The following is a 12,742-nucleotide window of genomic DNA, read 5'->3' on the forward strand; positions in this document are numbered from 1 at the left end:
ATGGTCGGTAATGGGTTTTTGATTATCCCGCTGTGTATTAAGTTAAGATATTCCATTGATTCGAAGCTATTTCATTTGTTTCTCTCTCCTGTTGACCTTTCACATCCTATTAAAGTACTTGTCCCCGAGGGATGCGCGCGTTCATTATCACCGCTCTGAAGCCGCAGACAGGTTAGAAATTCCGATCTCGCCTCTTCTACGGAGAAATCCGGAACAGTGCGCTACAAGAGAGAGAGAGAGATGTGATTGTGCAGCTTTTACAGGTTTATAGCGTGAACTTACCGCCGACCCTCTGGATCCAGATGTAGAGACTCGCGGACCGCAGCTCTTTATCAAGTCTAACACTTGTGGGGAGATTTAATTGTAGACTGTGTATGCATGGCAACCGCTACAATAGGTGGAATTATGTTGTCACCTCCCTGCCCCCTCTAAGTAATAGGGCTAGTATAACAATGAAAATTGTAGGTACGGGTGGTATCGCTTTCAGGAGGTTTTTCACATTTCAACATTTTGTAATACACTGTATTTTGTTGTATAATTGTACATAGAAGGTAGTATTATTGTAGTTATATTCTTGTACATAGGAGCAGTATTATTGTAGTTATATTCTTGTACATAGGAGCAGTATTATTGTAGTTATATTCTTGTACATAGGAGGCAGTATTATAGTAGTTATATTCTTGTACATAGGAGCAGTATTATTGTAGTTATATTCTTGTACATAGGAGGCAGTATTATAGTAGTTATATTATTGTACATAGGAGCAGTATTATAGTACTTATAGTCTTGTACATAGGAGCAGTATTTGTCATGGACGGTGTACAGGAAATAAGGCAAAGCAACATGTATAAACGACTCGCTGCATCCAAAAACTAAGGAACCAAGGGAGACCCCTGCAGAAGACCTGGCACTTTCCCTGGCTGCTCAGCCTATGCAAAGATCCGAATGGTGGAGGTTTGCATATCCACGAACCTTGACTATAAAGCCCTGAGCACCCTACAATAGTGAGGGGACACGACCACCGGCTCCCTACACAAGATACGGAGGGAGTCAGGGTCACCTGGGATCCAGCAAACAGATATTAACAGATAAAGGTACACTTAGCTTTGAAGCAAACAGGAGGACAGAGTCAGCGTGCACACACACTCCAGGAAGTAATATAAGCCGCTCAGAAAAGCCTTCTGGAGAAGAATTTAAAGGGAAGCAATTAACACATGACAGCTGAGAGAGGCTAACGAGAGGAGGAGCTGAATACCACAACACAGAAATTCAAGGAGGAGGTTCTGAAAGGCCTCTGTCAGAGCTTCTCAGCTGTCTGGTTGTGACAGTACCCCTCCCTCTACGAGTGGACTCCGGACACTCAGAACCCACCTTCTCAGGATGGGACCTATGGAAAGCCCTGATGAGACGAGAGGCCTTAATGTCCGTCACTGGGACCCACATCCTCTCCTCAGGACCATACCCCTCCCACTGAACAAGGTACTGAAGAGAACCGCGGACAAGACGAGAATCCACAATCCTAGATACCTGAAATTCAAGATTCCCATCAACCATAATCGGAGGAGGAGGCAAAGGCGAGGGTACAATGGGTTGAACATAAGGTTTCAATAAGGACTTATGAAAAACATTATGGATCTTCCAAGTCTGAGGAAGATCAAGACGGTATGCAACAGGATTGATGACAGACAGGATTTTGTAAGGCCCAATAAACCTAGGACCCAACTTCCAGGAGGGAACCTTCAATTTGATATTCTTGGTAGACAACCACACCAGATCACCAACATTCAGGTCCGGACCAAGCACACGTCTCTTATCAGCCACACGCTTATATCTCTCACTCATGCTCTTTAGATTATCTTGAATCTTTTGCCAAATAGATGACAAAGACGAGGAGAATCTGTCCTCATCAGGTAAACCAGAAGACCCCTCTCCCGAGAAAGTCCCAAACTGTGGATGAAACCCATATGCACCAAAAAATGGTGACTTATCAGAGGACTCCTGACGACGGTTATTTAAAGCAAACTCAGCAAGGGACAAAAAAGAACACCAATCCTCTTGATTCTCCGCCACAAAACAACGCAGATATGTCTCCAGATTCTGATTGACGCGCTCTGTCTGGCCATTCGACTGCGGGTGGAAAGCAGAAGAGAATGACAACCGAACCCCCAAGCGAGAACAGAAAGCCTTCCAGAATCTGGAAACAAACTGCGTGCCCCTATCAGAGACTATGTCTGAAGGAATACCGTGCAATTTGACAATGTGATCAACAAATGCCTGCGCCAGCGTCTTAGCATTGGGCAAACCAGGAAAAGGGATGAAATGCACCATTTTGCTAAAACGGTCCACCACCACCAGAATCACAGTCTTCCCCGAGGAACGAGGCAGGTCCGTGATAAAGTCCATGGACAGATGTGTCCAAGGACGGGAAGGAATGGGTAAGGGAAGGAGAGGACCTGATGGCCGTGAATGAGGGACTTTGGCATGAGCGCAAGTCTCGCAGGCTGCCACAAAACCCTCAACCGACTTACGAAGCGCAGGCCACCAGAATCTCCGAGCAATGAGATCCAGTGTGGCTCTTACCCCCGGGTGCCCAGCAAGGACCGTATCGTGGTGTTCTTTAAAAATCTTGTGTCTTAAAGCGAGAGGCACAAACAACCTCCCAGGAGGACAAAGATCAGGAGCCTCTGACTGGGCTGCCTGCACCTCTGCCTCCAATTCAGGAAAAAGAGCAGAGACCACCACACCTTCAGCCAAAATGGGACCCGGGTCTTCAAAATTCCCGCCTCCCGGAAAACAACGTGACAGGGCATCTGCCTTCACATTCTTAACTCCAGGGCGGAACGTGACAACAAAATTAAACCTAGAAAAGAACAACGACCATCTGGCCTGTCTCGGGTTCAGACGCTTGGCTGACTCCAAGTAGGCCAGATTTTTATGGTCAGTAAATACGGTAATAGGGTGTCTGGCTCCCTCTAGCCAATGGCGCCATTCCTCAAAAGCCAACTTGATGGCCAACAATTCCCTATCTCCCACATCGTAATTTCTCTCTGCGGAGGAGAGTTTTCTTGAGAAAAAGGCACACGGTCGCCATTTGGCAGGAGAGGAACCCTGAGACAAGACCGCCCCCACACCCACCTCAGAAGCATCAACCTCAACTATGAAGGGTAACGAAACATCGGGTTGCACCAAGATGGGAGCGGAAGCAAAACTCTCCTTGATATCAGAAAAAGCCTTACACGCCTCTACTGACCAAGAAGAAAAATCTACCCCCTTTCTGGTCATATCAGTGAGTGGTTTAACAATAGAAGAATAATTCAAAATGAACTTCCTGTAATAATTGGCAAAGCCCAAAAAACGCATCAGCGCCTTTTGATTCTCAGGAAGCTCCCACTCAAGCACAGCGCGGACCTTCTCGGGGTCCATGCGAAAACCAGAAGCGGAGAGAAGAAACCCCAGAAATTGAATTTCTGGAACCGCAAACACACATTTTTCCAGTTTCGCATATAATTTATTCTCCCGCAGGATGAGCAAGACCTGACGTAAATGTTCCTTATGAGTTTTGAAATCGGGAGAAAAAATCAAAATGTCATCCAAATACACCAATACAAATTTTCCCATCAAATGATAAAAAATGCTGTTCACGAAATGCTGAAAAACGGCTGGGGCATTCATCAAACCAAAAGGCATAACCAAATTCTCAAAATGGCCCTCAGGGGTATTGAAGGCCGTCTTCCATTCGTCCCCTTCTCTGACCCTGACCAGGTTGTATGCCCCTCTTAAATCTAATTTGGAAAAGACTTTAGCCCCAACAACCTGGTTAAATAGGTCCGGGATCAGAGGAAGCGGATAAGGGTCACGAATTGTGATATTGTTCAGCTCCCTGAAATCCAGACAAGGTCTTAAAGAACCATCTTTTTTCTTAACAAAGAAAAAACCAGCAGCAACAGGTGACTTCGAGGGTCGTATGTGTCCCTTTCTCAGACTCTCAGAGATATAAGCACGCATAGCGATCCTCTCAGGTTGGGAAAGATTGTATAAACGAGATTTAGGCAGCTTGGCGTCTGGGATGAGATTAATAGGGCAATCGTACTCCCTGTGCGGGGGCAAATCCTGAACTCCACTCTCAGAGAAGACATCCGAAAATTCAGAGAGAAAAGATGGTACAGTCTTAGTAGCAACTTCAGAAACAGATGTCGTGAGGCAATTCTCTCTGCAAAAGTCACTCCAACCATTTATTTGCCTCGCTTGCCAATCAATGGTGGGGTTATGTTTAGTGAGCCAGGGCAGCCCCAACACCAGCGGGGTGGGCAAACCGCTAAGGACGAAACATGACACATCCTCAACATGAGCATCACTCACAATTAAACGGATATTGTGAACTATGCCCTTTAATGACTTCTGAGAAAGTGGAGCGGAATCGATAGCAAACACAGGAATATCCTTTCTCAAAGCGCACACCTGGAAACCATGAGTTATCGCAAAGTGATTATCAATGAGATTGACCGCTGCTCCACTATCCACAAAAATCTCACAAAAAATGTTCTTGCTCTCTAGCGCCACCCTAGCCGGCAGGACAAAACGGGAACTACAAGCAAACGGAAAACCTTCAATCTCCGCCTCAACCCTGCCAATAGTAACAGATGGAACATTTTTCAAAGATTTTTTCCTCTTTGTTTCTTTATTATACCCAGAGAACTGCCTGAATCTCCTAGAGGGACAAATATTTGCCAAATGATTAATACCTCCACAACAAAAACAAACCCTCCCATGCGGGCTGAATCTTCTATTGTCAGAAGCAATCAACCCTAGCTGCATGGGCTCCTGCTCAGAAGGGGCTGACAGCGACTGAGATCCCTGCGCAGAGAATGGGACCGCTGCACAGTCCTGGGACCGAGTATGACAGGAAGGAGAGATCTCTCCTCTCTCTCTAAGACGCCTGTCAATACGAACGGCCTGAGACATAGCAGAGTCCAAAGAAATAGGCCTTTCATGAAAGGCGAATGCATCTTTCAATCCCTCTGAAAGACCATGGCAAAATTGACTTCGGAGTGCAGCATCATTCCAACCAGTATCAGCTGCCCATCTCCGAAATTCTGAGCAGTATATTTCTGCGGATTGTTTACCCTGGCATAATAGACGTAATCTAGACTCCGCCAGAGCAATACGATCCGGATCATCATATATCTGACCCAGGGCTAAAAAGAATTCATCCACTGAACGGAGGGGCCGTGCCCCCTCCGGCAGCGAAAAGGCCCAGGACTGAGCGTTATCCCTGAGCAGCGATATAATGATCCCCACCCTCCGTTCCTCATCACCAGAAGAATGGGGAAGAAGGCGAAAATGGAGTTTGCAAGCCTCTCTAAAACGCACAAAATTCTCACTACCCCCGGAGAACGTATCCGGGAGCGAGATCTTAGGCTCAGAACAAGCTCCATGAACGCAAGCTGAACCAGTCACTTGAAGCTGAGAAAAAGTCCTGCGGAGATCAGCTACCTCCAATGAAAGACCCTGAAGGCGTTCAGCCAAAAGTGAAACCGGATCCATGCTTGAGACGGTTATGGCGGCTTATAATGTCATGGACGGTGTACAGGAAATAAGGCAAAGCAACATGCATAAACGACTCGCTGCATCCAAAAACTAAGGAACCAAGGGAGACCCCTGCAGAAGACCTGGCACTTTCCCTGGCTGCTCAGCCTATGCAAAGATCCGAATGGTGGAGGTTTGCATATCCACGAACCTTGACTATAAAGCCCTGAGCACCCTACAATAGTGAGGGGACACGACCACCGGCTCCCTACACAAGATACGGAGGGAGTCAGGGTCACCTGGGATCCAGCAAACAGATATTAACAGATAAAGGTACACTTAGCTTTGAAGCAAACAGGAGGACAGATCGGCGTGCACACACACTCCAGGAAGTAATATAAGCCGCTCAGAAAAGCCTTCTGGAGAAGAATTTAAAGGGAAGCAATTAACACATGACAGCTGAGAGAGGCTGACGAGAGGAGCAGCTGAATACCACAACACAGAAATTCAAGGAGGAGGTTCTGAAAGGCCTCTGTCAGAGCTTCTCAGCTGTCTGGTTGTGACAGTATTATAGTAGTTATATTCTTGTACATAGGAGGCAGTATTATAGTAGTTATATTCTTGTACATAGGAGGCAGTATTATAGTAGTTATATTCTTGTACATAGCAGTATTATAGTAGTTATATTCTTGTACATAGGAGGCAGTATTATAGTAGTTATATTCTTGTACATAGGAGGCAGTATTATAGCAGTTATATTCTTGTACATAGGAGGCAGTATTATAGTAGTTATATTCTTGTACATAGGAGACAGTATTATAGTAGTTATATTCTTGTACATAGGAGGCAGTATTATAGTAGTTATATTCTTGTACATAGGAGGCAGTATTATAGTAGTTATATTCTTGTACATAGGAGGCAGTATTATAGTAGTTATATTCTTGTACATAGGAGCAGTATTATAGTAGTTATATCCTTGTACATAGTAGCGGTATTATAGTAGTTATATTCTTGTACATAGACGGCAGTATTATAGTACTTATATTCTTGTACATAGGAGCAGTATTATAGTAGTTATACTTTTGCACATAGGAGGCAGTATTATAGTAGTTATATTCTTGTACATAGGAGGCAGTATTATATTAGTTATATTCTTGTACATTGGAGACAGTATTATAGTAGTTATATTCTTGTACATAGGAGCAGTATTATAGTAGTTATATTCTTGTACATAGGCGCAGTATTATAGTAGTTATATTCTTGTACATACTAGCGGTATTATAGTAGTAATATTCTTGTACATAGGAGGCAGTATTATAGTAGTTATATTCTTGTACATAGGGGCAGTATTATAGCAGTTATATTCTTGTACATAGGAGCAGTATTATAGTAGTTACATCCTTGTACATAGTAGCGGTATTATAGTAGTAATAATCTTGTACATAGGAGGCAGTATTATAGTAGTTATATTCTTGTACATAGGAGCAGTATTAGAGTAGCTATTTTCTTGTACATAGGAGCAGTATTCTAGTAGCTATATTTTTTGTACATAGGAGCAGTATCATAGTAACTATATTTTTTGTACATAGGAGCAGTATTGTAGTACTTATATTCTTGTATGTAGGAGCAGTATTGTAGTAGTTCTATTCTTGTATGTAGGAGCAATATTATAGTAGTTATATTCTTGTACATAGGAGGCAGTATTATAGTAGTTATTTTCTTGTACATAGGAGCAGTATTATAGTAGTTATATTTTTGTACATAGGAGCAGTATTATAGTAGTTATATTCTTGTACATAGGAGCAGTATTATATAGTTATATTCTTGTACATAGGAGCAGCATTATAGTAGTTATATTCTTGTACATAGGAGCAGTATTATAGTAGTTATATTCTTGTACATAGGAGCAGAATTATAGTAGTTATAGTCTTGTACATAGGAGCGGTATTATAGTAGTTATATTCTTGTACATAGGAAGCAGTATTATAGTAGTTATATTCTTGTACATAGGAGGCAGTATTATAGTAGTTATATTCTTGTACATAGGAGCAGTATTATAGTAGTTATATTCTTGTACATAGGAGCAGTATTATATAGTTATATTCTTGGACATAGGAGCAGTATTATAGTAGTTATAGTCTTGTACATAGGCGCAGTATTATATAGTTATATTCTTGTACATAGGAGCAGTATTATAGTAGTTATATTCTTGTACATAGGAGCAGTATTATAGTAGTTATATTCTTGTACATAGGGGGCAGTATTATAGTAGTTATATTCTTGTAAATAGGAGGCAGTATTATAGTAGTTATATTCTTGCACATAGGAGTAGTATTATAGTAGTTATATTCTTGTACATAGGAGCAGTATTATAGTAGTTATATTCTTGTACATAGGGGCAGTATTATAGTAGTTATATTCTTGTACATAGGGGCAGTATTATAGAACAGTTTGCAAATCTGTTTTCTATAACTTGAAGAAAAAGTAAAAACCTCATAGAAGGGCTGCACATCTCAATGTTAAAATCTATCATTTATTTAGCAACACAAGACAAACATTAATAGCATTATATAGAATTGCGACCATGTGTTAGGACAAAGAAATACATCGGTCACGACCAGAGGATGTGGATCCTCTGGGTCAGCTGATAGTGGACTAGGAAAAAGTGTCCATTCACACTTCCGTAGGTGTTTTGCAGATCTACAAAACATGGACACCGGAAAGGTGATTTCTGCATTTCACGGACTGCACATCGCCGGCACTATAATAGAAAATGCCTTTTCTTGTCCGCAGTTGCGGACAAGAATAGAACATGTTCTATTTTTTTCGGGAACGGAATTGCAGATCCGGAAATGCGGATGCGGACAGCACATAGCATCCGTTCCTGCTCCATTAAAAATGAATGGGTCTGCAAAATCCGGAACAGATCCGGAAAAAAAGAATTGCAGATGTGTGAATGGACCCTTAGCCCAATATTGCTGACTCCCAGAGTCAGGACCCTGGTGTTTAAACCAGTCACTCAGAAAGCAGCTAACTGCAGCAGTGGGTACAGAGTTCAACAAAGGCAGAGTAATGGAACAGAAGATCTTTATTGGCAGAAGGTGGACAAAAGTCACTTGAAGCAAAGGCAAAACAAAGTTCAGAGTAATACGGTATACTGGGTCAGGCGGACTCTTAGTAGTCAGGCAGTGCAAAGTCAGAGGTCCAGACGAACTTACAGATGACGGCAGGCAGATTCGTAGTCAGGCAATGCAAGGGTCAATAGTCCAGGTAATCCAAGTAGCAGACGGCAGGCAGAATAGTAGTCAGGCAATGAAGGGTAAATGCTGGAGGCAGACAGGCAGGGAAGGTCTGGGTTAATTGGCAAAAAGTCCAGTACACAGTAGTCCGATAAATACCATAAAAAAATAAAAATAAAAACGGTGCAAAAAAAAAAAGCTATTTTTGTCACCTTACATCACAAAAAGTGCAACACCAAGTGATCAAAAAGGTGTATGCCCCCCAAAATAGTACCAATCTAAGGCTACTTTCACACTTGCGTTCGGAGCGGATCCGTCTGGTGTCTGCACAGACGGATCCGCACCTATAATGCAAACGCTTAGATCCGTTCAGAACGGATCCGTTTGCATTACCATGAACAAAAAAATTAATAAAATAAAAATATATTTTTTTTTTTGTTCATGATAGTGCAAACGGATCCGTTTTGACTTTACATTGAAAGTCAATGGGGGACGGATCCGTTTGAAAATTGAGCCATACTGTGTCATCTTCAAACGGATCCGTCTCCATTGACTTACATTGTAAGTCTGGACGGATCCGTTTGCCTCCGCACGGCCAGGCGGACACCCGAACGCTGCAAGCAGCGTTCAGGTGTCTGCCTGCTGAGCGGAGAGGAGGACAAACGGTGCCAGACTGATGCATTCTGAGCGGATCCGTATCCACTCAGAATGCATTAGGGCTGGACGGATCCATTCGGGGCCGCTTGTGAGAGCCTTCAAACGGAACTCACAAGCGGAGCCCCGAACGCAAGTGTGAAAGTAGCCTCACCGTCACTTCATCTCGCAAAAAATGAGCCCTACCTAAGCCAATCACCCAAAAAATAAAAAAAACTATGGCTCAGAATATGGAGACACTAAAACATCTTTTTTTTTGTTTAAAAAATGCTGGTATTGTGTAAAACGTAAAAAAAATGTAAATAAAAAAAGTGTACATATTAGGTATCGCCGCGTCCGTAAGAACGTGCTTTATAAAAATATCACATGACCTAACATATCAGGTGATCACCGTAAAAAAAAAAAATGTGTAAAAAATAGCAATTTTTTGTCACCTTACATCACAAAAAGTTTAATAGCAAGCGATCAAAAAGTCATACGCACACCAAAATAGTGCCAATCAAACCGTCATCTCATCCCACAAAAATCATACCCTACCCAAGATAATCGCCCAAAAACTGAAAAAACTATGGCTCTCAGACTATGGAGACACTAAAACATGATTTTTTTTATTTCAAAAATGAAATCATTGTGTAAAACTTACATAAATAAATAAAAAGTTGACATATTAGGTATTTCTGCGTACGTAAGAACATGCTCTATAAAAATATCACATGACCTAACCCCTCAGGTGAACACCGTAAAAAAAAAAAAAGTGCAAAAAAAAAAAGCCATTTTTGGTCACCTTACATCACAAAAAGTTTAATAGCAAGTGATCAAAAAGTCATACGCACCCCAAAATAGTGCCAATCAAACTGTCATCTCATCCTGAAAAAAATGAGCCCCTACACAAGACAGTCGCCCAAAAAAAAAATAAAACTATGGTTTTCAGAATGTGGAGAAACTAAAGAATATTTTTTTTTTTGTATGCTTTATTATGTAAAACTGAAACAAATAACCCAAAAATTTTCATATTTGGTATTGTTGTGTCTGTGACAACCTGCTCTAAAAAAATACCACATGAGCTAACCTGTCAGATGAATGTTGTAAATAACAAAAAATAAAAACGGTGCCAAAACAGCTATTTGTTGTTACCTTGCCTCACAAAAAGTGTAATATAGAGCAACCAAAAATCATACGCACCCTAAACTAGCACCAACAAAACTGCCACCCTATCCTATAGTTTCTAAAATGGGGTCACTTTTTGGGAGTTTCTACTCTAGGGGTGCATCAGGGGGGCTTCAAATGGAACATGGTGTCAAAAAAACTGTCCAGCAAAATCTGCCTTCCAAAAACCGTATGGCATTCCTTTCCTTCTGCGCCCTGCCGTGTGCCTGTACAGCGGTTTACGACCACATATGGTTTTTTTCTGTAAACTACAGAATCAGGGCCATAAATATTAAGTTTTGTTTGGCTGTTAACCCTTGCTTTGCAATTGGAAAAAATGGATTCAAAGGAAAAATCTGTCCAAAAAGTGAAATTTTTAAATATTTACTCTATTTTCCATTCATTTTTGGGGGACACCTAAAGGGTTAACAAAGTTTATAAAATCAGTTTTGAATACCTTAAGGGGTGTAAAATGGGGTCATTTTTGGGTGGTTTCTATTATGTAAGCCTCACAAAGTGACTTCAGGCCTGAACTGGTCCTGAAAAAGTGGGTTTTAGAAGTTTTCGGAAAAATTTCAAGATTTGCTTCTAAACTTCTAAGCCTTGTAACGTCCCCAAAAAATAAAATGGCATTCTTAAAATGATCCAAACATGAAGTAGACATATGGGGAATGTAACATAATAACTATTTTTGGAGGTATTACTATCTATTATAAAAGTATTTTTATAAATAAAAATGAATTTTTTTGACTCCATTTTACCACTGCCATGAAGTACAATATGTGACGAAAAAACGATCTCAGAAGGGCCTGGATAAGTCAAAAGCGTTTTAAAGTTATTCACACATAAAGTGACACTGGTACGGAGCCACTTTCAACACCCGTTAGGCCTTACGGGAGGAGGAGTTAAGTTGAGAGGCACCTATCCTAAGCCTTTGACGTCAGTTGCTGCTTATTTTTTGGAACATCATGGAGGTAGGTGCAGTGGTCTGAAGATTGCCGGTTTGGACTATATCCCTGGTAATATTAGGGGAGCACCTGTGGTTCAACAACTTCTTAAAACTAAATCCAGGTGGATTTTCAACCTGGGTTCTGTTACACCATATGGATTAAATGAAGAGCTTAATTTTACTAGATATTACACATAATTTATTCTAGTAGGGGTTTTGTTTTTGCATGTTTTTTCCAGTTGCATATTAGTGATTAGAAGCCGCTTTCTGAAGAACACGGGTTCTTACACAAATATTTAAGAAAATATTGGGTGGCATGCGACTGACAGTTACAATACTATATGAATTCTCAGGCCATATTAATTATTTATTTCACTATTATCCTTATTTCTACTTATTTATATGTTTATTCATTTTTCAACATTTTTACTTCTTCTCTTATTGGTGGTTGCTGATTTTGATTCCTCCCGCTTAGGCCTCATGCACACGACAGTATTTTTTCACGGTCCGCAAAACGGGGTTCCGTTGGTCCGTGATCCGTGACCGTTTTTTCGTCCGTGGGTCTTCCTTGATTTTTGGAGGATCCATCCTGAATTACAATGCAAGTCAATGGGGACGGATCCGTTTGACGTTGACACAATATGGTGCAATTGCAAACGGATCCGTCCCCATTGACTTTCAATGTAAAGTCAGGAGTCCCTTTTTTACCATCGGATCGGAGTTTTCTCCAATCCGATGGTATATTTTAACTTGAAGCGCCCCATCACCATGGGAACGCCTCTATGTTAGAATATACCATCGGATTAGAGTTACATTGTGAAAACTCATATCCGACAGTATATTCTAACACAGAGGCGTTCCCATGGTGATGGAGACGCTTCTAGTTAGAATATACTACAAACTGTGTACATGACTGCCCCCTGCTGCCTGGCAGCACCCGATCTCTTACAGGGGGCTGTGATCAGCACAATTAACCCCTCAGGTGCCGCACCTGAAGGGGTTAATTGTGTGTATCATATCCCCCTGTAAGAGATCAGGGGCTGCCAGGCAGTAGGGGGCACCCCCCCTCTCTCCCCAGTTTGAATATCATTGGTGGCCAGTGTGCGCCCCCCCCGGCCCCCCCCCCCTCCCTCTATTGTATTTATATCATTGGTGGCACAGTGTGTGGCCTCCCCTCTCCCCCCCCCCGATCATTGGTGGCAGCGGAGTTCCGATCAGAGTCCCAGTT

Source organism: Bufo gargarizans, chromosome 2 (assembly GCF_014858855.1).
Source record: "Bufo gargarizans isolate SCDJY-AF-19 chromosome 2, ASM1485885v1, whole genome shotgun sequence".
NCBI lineage: Eukaryota > Metazoa > Chordata > Amphibia > Anura > Bufonidae > Bufo > Bufo gargarizans.